The sequence below is a fragment of the Dermacentor variabilis genome, chromosome 11 (genome assembly GCF_050947875.1).
Source record: "Dermacentor variabilis isolate Ectoservices chromosome 11, ASM5094787v1, whole genome shotgun sequence".
Classification (NCBI taxonomy): domain Eukaryota; kingdom Metazoa; phylum Arthropoda; class Arachnida; order Ixodida; family Ixodidae; genus Dermacentor; species Dermacentor variabilis.
The window spans coordinates 93,201,127-93,211,189 of NC_134578.1; the positions used below are offsets into that span (position 1 = coordinate 93,201,127).

General features: G+C 45.1%; 1 long non-coding RNA gene across 1 annotated transcript; it reads left to right on the forward strand.

Annotated features, from left to right (window-relative positions):
- The first annotated feature begins 1,139 nt into the window (after nt 1-1,139).
- Nucleotides 1,140-6,093, forward strand: LOC142564806 (uncharacterized). The gene is made up of 2 exons (XR_012824679.1): nt 1,140-1,237; nt 5,833-6,093. It is a non-coding gene; the product is annotated as an uncharacterized LOC142564806 (long non-coding RNA).
- Nucleotides 6,094-10,063: the final 3,970 nt, after the last annotated feature.

Genomic DNA, 10,063 nt, shown 5'->3' on the forward strand with positions numbered 1-10,063 from the left:
GCTGTCACATAATCGATGCGCACGCATGGTCAGGGCGTAGAAGATTAGAAGGTCTTCAGAAAAGCGCAATGTGTTTGACTGCAACAGTGGCGAAGCTATGTCGACGGACCCTCGTACCCCGTTCGAGTGGCTTTGCCAGAGCCAGGTTGGTGTTCTGCGTTTCGATGCTGGCTACAGTGATGTGGACACACAGATTAACGCTCCTGCTTAATAGCTGTATGGACTCCACGTAGTGGTGCATACACTGGTCATAGCGCGACGAATAGAGAACGTCAAGCTAGGTATATGTAATTGTAAATTTGCGCACCGGCTAAGGTCGACGGTTTTCCTTCTTTCTCACCTCGTGCACCATCGACGCGTGATGACTGCGATGCCACTGGTAGCAAGTACTCCTCCTCACGACATAACTCTGAGAAGTCATTAGCGCAACATAAAGCATTGCTATTGCTTGTAGTGCTTTGCGTTCGATCGAAACTGCCATATTTTATTAGTAGCTGTAATTGAACCTCTCCCTTAGCTGTTTGGCACTCTACAATGTGGCAATGTGATTATTTCGCCATCATGCCCCGGATCCTTGTATGGCTGATTATTATGTTCAGAAAGCCAACCTAGTTACTCTGATGAAGATACATTTTCGTTTAACTTTATTCTGTTAAGCGCTCCTATACGACGACCAAGTGGAAGTCTTTTGCGATGAGGGGGGCTTCCGTGATTCTTTTATTCCTTCGGTTGAGTAGTACATTTAAACATTTTTTAAGTGTGGCCATGCATAATAAATTTGTGTGAAGTATCATCTCGATCTTAACTCGAGTTTTCATACATTCAGTGAGGACATCTTTGCAGCGAACGTTTCCCAAGGGAGTGCCATTTTTCTCAGACAAAAATTGATTCGAGTAGCAAGAGAAGCTTCGCTTCAATATTGCTGCCTGTCTAGTGTCTTTGTTCATTAGTAACGCAAACTTAGAAAATGTGTATGTGCTCGCAGAACCCAATGCATGCCATCAGGACCAGCAGGCGCTGGGCCAACAGCTCCAGGAGGCGCTAGTGGCTCTAGCGGCGCTGCTGGTCATGCTGGCGCGGCTGGCGCGACTGGCGCGGCTGGCGCGGCTGGCGCGGCTCCCGCGGGTGGCGCTGCTTCGGGCGCCGGTGCGGGCACGGGTTCTGCTTCTGCCGGTGGTCATGGTGCTCCTACTGCAGCCGCTCCAAAGTAGGAACCTAAAGGCGCAGCCTGTTAACGGTGAGAGATGTTATTATGGGTTTCATGAGATTTCTCGGGATGGTTTGTATTAGGTAATATAAATAGGTCTTTCGAGTGGAGCTACACTCATTTTTATTAGGCACAAAATACATAATTTACTCGCTTCATATATGAAATATTCCATCTAATCTTTAGTTACTTTATCTACGTGCTTGTCTCGATGAACATCCCTTCATAGACGACGATGGTGGTGGTGGTGGTGTTGAAGCAGGCGGGGTTAGTCTGGCATACGAAGCCGGCAACTGAATCGCCTGAGCCTTCTGTGCGTGTCACTATGTCGGAGAGCCCGCTGTCTTACTTGAGGAAAAAATCGACCTCTTCAAATGTCCTGTGCCAAGGACGATTCTTTTGCAGGCTGTCGACCATCGCTCTTCTTTCTGCGTCGAATCGCGAGCATACACAAATGAAATGCCCTATGTCACCGTTATCATCAAAGAAGTTAGAGAGCCGGGAAGCGCATCGTCCAGTCTTGAATAACCAAGCCACTGTATACGTCGAATCGGTTACGATGCTGTACAGTAGCATTGCTTCTTTCCGACTAAGTCCATGGGCACACAAGCTTGGCGTGGTATATGGTGGATTGCCCTAAAGTGAATGCGGATTGCTTCCATAGGGTTCTGAAAAATTGTTGGCGCTGTTACATTCGGGACATATGTCAGTTTAAGGCGTTCAAGAGCGTCAGCTTTTTCATTTCCTTCTATTCGTATGCGGTATGGGATCCACTGAAATTTTATGTGAGATCCCTCGCGCATTCGAACTTTGATCAGTGCCAAAGAGTGCCTTGTAAACTTGTCTCGAAGTAGGCCATGGCGAAACCGTTGTAACAATGACTTTAAGTACGTCAGCACCACGAAGTCAGGTGCGAAATAACCGCGTACTTTCCGAAAGGGCGCGTTAAGTGCAGCAACTTCTAGTGTTGTAGACGAAACTACGCGATCCAGGCGGTCAGACAATGACACTATATGAGACGTTACGCACAATGCCGCTGTGCGCACACTGACTGGTCTGTGTACATTTGTTGGTGACTTTAAAACACGAAGCTTAAGTGGTCTAGCACAAGACACTATGCTTCGGCACTTGAAATGGTGCGTTTCCTCGGTAGGTGGGGCACACTGACGCTGCAGGTAAAGTCTAAAAAGACCATGGTGTGTCGATGCGACTCCATTTGGGCTAGCACAATCCAAAAATTCAGAGGTGTTCAGCGCCGCATGCAAATGGGAGCGAGTTCTTGCGCTTAGCTGCCGGAGAAGCTCTGAGGCTGCGGGGTAATCGCCCAGCCCAAATAGCAGCGTCAACAAGGCCAGAGATGCCTGTAAGGTTGTGTGGACGAGACTCCGCTTCATTACCAACCTTCGTCTTACAAGTCGCCTGAGGAGGTGCTATCGGCAAGCGAAGTCCCTTTCTTTGCACTGCCTCCAAGCACTCCGATCGGCTCGGGGATGGTGATATCAGCGGCAGCTGATACAGAATGCGGCTTGTTATTATTGCAGCATTCAATTTGAGCGTATACATAGGATTGTTTCCTAAACGTACACTTGCCATGCGATGAACTTCGCTGAATCTTTGCACTGATGCAGTCACAACACATTCAACTGCGCGGGTCCATAGAAGCTTGCTGTCGATAGTGATGCCCAAGAATAGAACACCAGTCGCACGACAAATTGGGGCGCCTTTACTATTTCAGTACTCACCGTACCAGTACTCACTGGTGAGTAGTTACCAGTACTCACCTACGGGGCAGAAACCTGGATGCTTACGAAAAAGGTTCTACTTAAATTCAGGACGACACAACGAGCTATGGAAAGAAGAATGATGGATGTAACGTTAAGGGGATAAGAAGAGAGCAGATTGGGTGAGGGAACAAACGCGAGGTATAGACATCTGAGTTGAAATAAAGAAAAAGCAATGGGCGTGGGCAGGGTATGTAATGAGGAGGGAAGATAACAGATGGTCAATAAGGGTTACGGACTGGATTCGAAGAGAAGGGAAGCGCAGCAAGGCGCGACAGAAAGTTAAGTGAGCAGATGAGATTAGGTTTGCAGGGACAACACGGCCACAATTCGCACATGACCGGGGTAGTTGGAGAAGTATGGGACAGGCCTTTGCCCTGCAGTGGCGTAGCGAGGCTGATGATGATGATGATGATTCAGTGACACGCGAAGTGATTCCTGCCTCACTCGCGGGAAAAGCATGAAGGCAGATTTTTTCGCTAATAAAGATAAACCAAGGGTAGATAAGTGATCATCGATGACGCAGATAGCGCTCTGGGCTCTCCGGAACAAACGATTTGGCTATTACTTCGGGATACAAATCCGGATCTGATGTGCACAGATCGACGTTTTAACTTCCGTCAAACCTACCTAGAGTGCGTCTGGAATGGTGGCCATGGCAACGTTAAAAGCCAGGCACATAGCACACTTCCTTGTGGGACGCCGAGGGAAATGCGTCGCTTTTCGCTAACTATATTTCCGAGATTAATCGGAACCTGTCGCTCTCTAAGCAATTCATGGACGAATCGAAGACCATTTCCAGAGACACCGAGGGCTTGGAATCCGTTAATGATGCCAGTATGAGGCGCACAGTCATATGCTTTGGCAACGTCCATAATAATTGCGAGCGTCGAAATGGCGTGGACGCGAAAGTGCTCGATGTTGCTTAGTAAGTCCAAACAGTCTCCTGGACACTCAACCATGGGCGAAATCTGGACATACATGATGGCAGTCTATTTCCTTGCTCAAGAAGCCAAGTTGACCTCGTACGTATCAGTCTTTCCAACAACATTGATGCGCAAGATGTTAGCGATATTGTCCGATATGAGGCAAGGTTCGCAGGTTCATTTCCAGACTTGAGCATTTGCAACACCTATGCTGTCGTCGACGCTTCGAGAAGCTCTCCCGTGCTTCAGACGCCATTAAATATGTCCTTAAAGACTCGTCTTCACTCGTATGGCTGATTAGTCAGCATTTACTTACTGACCAAATCGAAACCCAGAGCACGCGTATTTTTGTCCGTTAAGCGCCAAATCCAACTCGCGTAAGGTGAATAGCGCATCCATCTCATGGAATGACTGAGAGGACAGAGGCTTGGCTATTCCTGCACTCGTGGTGTGTTGCGTGTTTCTTTCGCTTGTCCTCGATTTTTGTGCCCAGTTTTAACCTCCCTTCAAGTACGAATGAACTAACCCTAAATAACGTGCTACTAATGTACATTTCCGCTGATCTGGAAGGTGTGTATATATCGGGAAAATCTTCTGCGAGGATTTATCAATATTTTCCTAGCTTTAAAGCAAGTGCGCCGAATGACTTCTGTGGGCGAACCTTTCCAGATAGGCTTTTGATTACTCTCCTTATCCTTGTCATGAGAGTAAACGCGGATAAGCTCTCACAGAAAGTAGCCCATTGAATTCGCCTTAATCTTTTTGCGTAACGACGGACGATAGCGTTTACTCTACTTTATTAAGTTGCAGCAGAGGCAGTCCCATTTTTTCTCATGAGTTATCGCTCCGCTCCACGCATTGTTTTCGAACTTCTGGATTACTTAACACTTCCATAGATTTAATATAAAGAAAGGTGTTCAGAAATACCAGTTCACACTGTTACACACGAAGTCTTTACTAGTGCACATGCGGTGAATGAACAAAAGACGATGAAAACGGAAAAACTTATCGTGTTCCCAGCCATGTATGTCCTTTCTACAGTCCCGCCTTTCGGTGCAACGGAACGATCATGCGCGAATGAGCTTAACCCCGCTGTCTGCTTTACACATCACACATACGTGAGAAGAATTAATATTATTGTTCACGGTCGTAGCTAAATGTGTGAGAAACATGCTCACGGCGATGTGAATCGGCCGTTGTTACGAAATAATCAAAATAAATCACGAATATGATTCCCTCGCTATGCTGCACACCTTTAACGCTCGATTTCTCCAAGCATCTATCGACCGCACACCTACATTATTTGTTCCTAGACTTGTTGGCTGTGATGTACAACAAGCACACAGGTTACAGACCAACGTATCTACTTTCCCGGCACCATGAAGGGGCTAGTTTGAGTGCGCATCGATAACATACACAAACTGTGCCACTTGTCGAGAGTCTGATAAGCAGACAAACTTCGCCGTATTAACACACTAACCTGAGAAGAAGCCACAATTCCTCGCGCAAGATATGAAGCGCTAAGGGAAAACGTTCATGCCTTGAGGCTATGTTATGTTTAATAGAATGGTGCTGCTAAAAATTTGTGACATGAATTAAACATATTTCTATAATTTATCACCTCCGCTTCAATGAATACTAGGCACTCAAGATCCGTATAAGTGCTATCAATCTTCTCTGCTCTGTACTCCTTAGATCTCCATAGTGTAACATTGGTTTTATTAAAGCCCTCCCGCCAAAAAAAAAAAAAAACCTGCACCTTGCATTTTGGTAAGACAGCAGAAGAAACGAAAGGCAGGCCTTTTAACCTGAAGAAAGTATTTGTTGAACGTTGCGATTTATATATGCCATCAAGCGATGTCATGATCTATCGAAAATGCATGGGCTTGTCAAACCTAATAGATTTTTATTATTCCAGGGCACATTGGAAGCCACGGGAAAACCTCAAGATCGCAACCGGTGGTGTTTGAGCCAATGTAAAGTCAAAATTCAGCCACTAGAGAAAGACATCACAATAGGGTGTCATCATTGTTTTCACAATCTATTGAAGTGAAGCACCAAAATAAAAGCAAAACACATATCGCATTGTATCACAACGTTCTTCTAATATGAGTTATAAAAATTCTAAAATGCAAAGCACGCATGTCTATGAATAAATATTAGTTGTTCTACAAAGTTATGCTTTTTGTGTTTTTATAACCTCCATACTGTGCGCAGTTCCGTGAATAGCGCATTGCGGAGGTGCCATATATTCGCGATACAAAAACATCGTCAGATCTTCTGTTGTCTTACGCGACATAGAATAAACGCTGTTGTGATGAAAATTTGTTTTCCGTTTAAATATTTGTGTAATATTGACGCACCTACATGTTTGTCTTTATTGTGTGACCACGTTTAACCATCTGACATATGTTAACACTCAGCGCAGGACGCGCTTGCATGTATCGGAAGTTTCTCGAAGGTTATAGATGGTTGTATGCGCTCTCTTTTGTCACCGCATCTTGTGTAATCTGATTCCATGTATTTGCGACGCGGATTGTGTAGTACTTTCTGGAAGACACCCGGGTACCAGCGATTACTCTGTCACCTTCAAGGACTCATGTACAAAAACCGGTGCGCTTCACCCGCTCATCAGATGTTGGTAATCGCCGACTCTGTTCGCCGCTGTCGTTTTGCTTTGAGTGTAGCCTGTTTTTGTGGGCACAGGTTCGCCGAATATAACCTATTTTCACCATTAACAGTTTTGATACACTTTTCTTTACCCTCACTACTACGTGACAGTAAAACAATGGAGAAAAAGATGACGCACATATCACAACTAAAAAATTCAATGAGTCTCGAATTATAAAAGCCATAGGTTTGGGATTGCCGTAACTTGTAAGGCATCAAGGTAATTGATCAGCACTAAACATCCGCTTATAAGCCTAGATTTAAGCGCGGAATACTTCAATAAAAGCGAAACAGCACGAAAGAACGCGTGGATCCCACGCATTGCAATAATCCGTTTAAGTGAAGCTTTCATTGGTGCCGTCCTCTTTGACGCAATATCCAGTGCTTCTTTGCACTATGTAGAGCATCGGTGAATCCTGCACGACTGCAGCCGTAAAGGGGGGGAGGGGTAAATGGAAAGGATAGGTTTGCAAGAAAATATTACCCGTAATGCTAAGTTGGGATGTCCGAGCTGGCTTCCTGCAATGCGCAGTAAGCCTTAACTGCTTTTTGCACTGTTGGTTGGAATGAACATTCGCAGGCGTATGTGTGCAATCTCTATGCCAGATGTAAGAGAAGTGTGACAAGTATTTGTTTATGGTAACTGCGCAGTCTTGTGGTGAGTTGAATGACTGGGATTTTCTTCCTTTGTGACCTATGCCTACTTAACCGTTATCCTCCACTAAAACAGCGTTTTAGCTTTTTACTGGTGAATTCCTTCATCATCATCATCATCATAATCATCATAATCATAATCATCATCATCATCATCAACAACAACAACAAGAACAACAACAACAACAACAACAACAACAACAACAACAACATCATCATCATCATCATCATCATCAGCCTGGTTACGCCCACTGCCGGGCAAAGGCTTCTCCCATACTTCTCCAACTACCCCGGTCATGTACTAATGGTGGCCATGTTGTCCCTGCAAACTTCTTAATCTAATCCGCCCACCTAACTTTCTGCCGCCCTTTGCTACGCTTGCCTTCCCTTGGGATCCATTCCGTAACTCTTTATGACCATCGGTTATCTTCCCTCCTCATTGCGTGTCCTGCCCATGCCCATTTCTTTTTCTTGATTTCACCTAAGATATCATTAACTCGCGTTTGCTCCCTCGCCCAATCTGCTCTTTTCTTATTCCTTAACGTTACACCTACCATTCTTCTTTCCATAGCTCGTTGCGTCGTCCTCAATTTAAGTAGAAACCTTTTCGTAAGCCTCCAGATTTCTGTCCCGTACGTGAGTATTGGTAAGACACAGCTGTTTATAAACTTTTCTCTTGAGGGATAATGACAACCTGCTGTTAATGATCTGAGAATGGCTGCCAAACGCACCCCAGCCCATTCTTATTCTTCTGATTATTTCAGTCTCATGATCCGGATCCGCAGTCACTACCTGTCCTGAGTAGATGTATTCCCTTACCACTTCCAGTGCCTCACTACCTATCATAAACTGCTGTTCTCTTCGGAGACTGTTAAACATTACTTTAGTTTTCTGTAGGTTAATTTTTAGACCCACCCTTCGGCTTTGCCTCTCCAGGTCAGTGACATTGCATTGCAGTTGGTCACCTGAGTTACTAAGCAAGGCAATATCATCAGCGAATTGAAGTTACTAAAGTATTCTCCATTAATTCTTATCCCCAATTCTTCCCAATCCAGGTCTCTGAATACCTCCTGTAAACACGCTGTGAAGAGCATTGGAGAGATCGTATCTCCCTGCCTGACGCTTTTCTTTATAGAGATTTTGTTGCTTTCTTTATGGAGCACTACGGTGGCTGTGGAGCCGCTATAGATATCTTTCAGCATTTTTACATACGGCTCGTCTACACCCTGATTCCGCAATGCCTCCATGACTGCTGAGGTTTCGACTGAATCAAACGCTTTCTCGTAATCAATGAAAGCTATATATAAAGGTTGGTTACATTCCTTCGGCTTATCTCTCTTAGGGCTACATCATTTTATGGCTCAAGCTATCCTCTAAGAAAAGAAAACGATGTCATCGTAACCCAGTTAGCATAAGAATTTTCTCAGTTGTTATGGAGACCACGCAGACACACGCAATCGGTGTCATTACACGTAGAAGAGGAAAAATTCATTTATTGCCGTCTCTTCTTAAGATGAGGTGACGTGCAACAACGGCAAAAAGTGCGAGCACCGGCTGTAGCTAGAACACAAATGTTAAGCGGCCCGAAGGTACAAACGGTAGCTGCTGGCACGATCGAACTCTACAGGATTACTATTCTCCACTTCAACCAGTCCTGTCGATTCGAGTTTTTGCTTGTTAGACGGCTGCCTTATATATGCGTAACACTTAAAGAATAGCAATCCAATTAGGCATTCATAAATGGTTTGTCGTTGCCTCTGTCTTATAGAACGCTATGCTTGTTTTCTCTGGCTGGTATACTCAAACTAATTCTGTTCTTTGCTTATTCCTCAAGTGAAGTAAATTGCCTTTTGCGTTCAGGAATGCTCACATACGTTAGGACAAGCCGTTAGATACCACTCTTCAATACACAACCTTTGTCTACAGCACGACACTGCGAGAAAGACGTTGCTCAAGCTGCTGCTTTGCCGAAGGAACACAGCAACTATCCTTAACCTCCTGCTACTGAATATCAGCGACGAAAACAGTGTCAAGGTCACCGCGTATCTCCACGCCACCGAATAATACCGACGCCTTGCCTGCTTGTGTACAAATAACCAGCACAGGACCAAAATCTGATACTTGAAGGTTTGAAGGCGGTACGTGGTATACGATCCCGGTCAACGTGCTTTTGCGTTTCGGTACCTCGTTTCATCTTGTCTAACTACTCCGTCGTTCTTGCGTAGCGTCCATGAAAAGAACAATGAACTTGACAGACCTTTCTTTCCGTCGCAAATGCTCCCGCCTCTCTCTTGTTTATAAAACCTGTCACTACAAATATGTATTGAAAGTCGCTCTTTTTTTACCACATTGCTACATTTCAGCCAAAACCGATGACCTTTTTCAAAGTAAGTATCCCATGGTGTTCTACTAAATTAGACCGAGATTCTTTAGTCCCAATATTCTAATACCTATATGCTGACGTGCGTCCTGCAGGACATTTATTAAAGTTTTTCCAATCCAATCTGCGCAGGACCCGACGTGGCTGCGATTGCCGCTATTAGAATCTCATAGCAATTCATTTATTTAGTTATTTACTTTATTTATTATCTTATTATTATTTATCAGAAGACTCTAATAGCGGCAATCGCAGCCACGTCGGGTCCAGCGCTGATTGGATTGGAAAAACTTTAATAAAGGTCCTGCAGGACGCACGTCAATGCGCAGTGGGAGTCTGCCACGCAGGGACGGACAGGGAGTACCTTGCTGCCGCTGCGCGAGCCTGCTGGACGGCCCATTGCTGGTCTTGTGTGAGCGGGCTTCGTATCGTCTTCTCCCACTTGTCG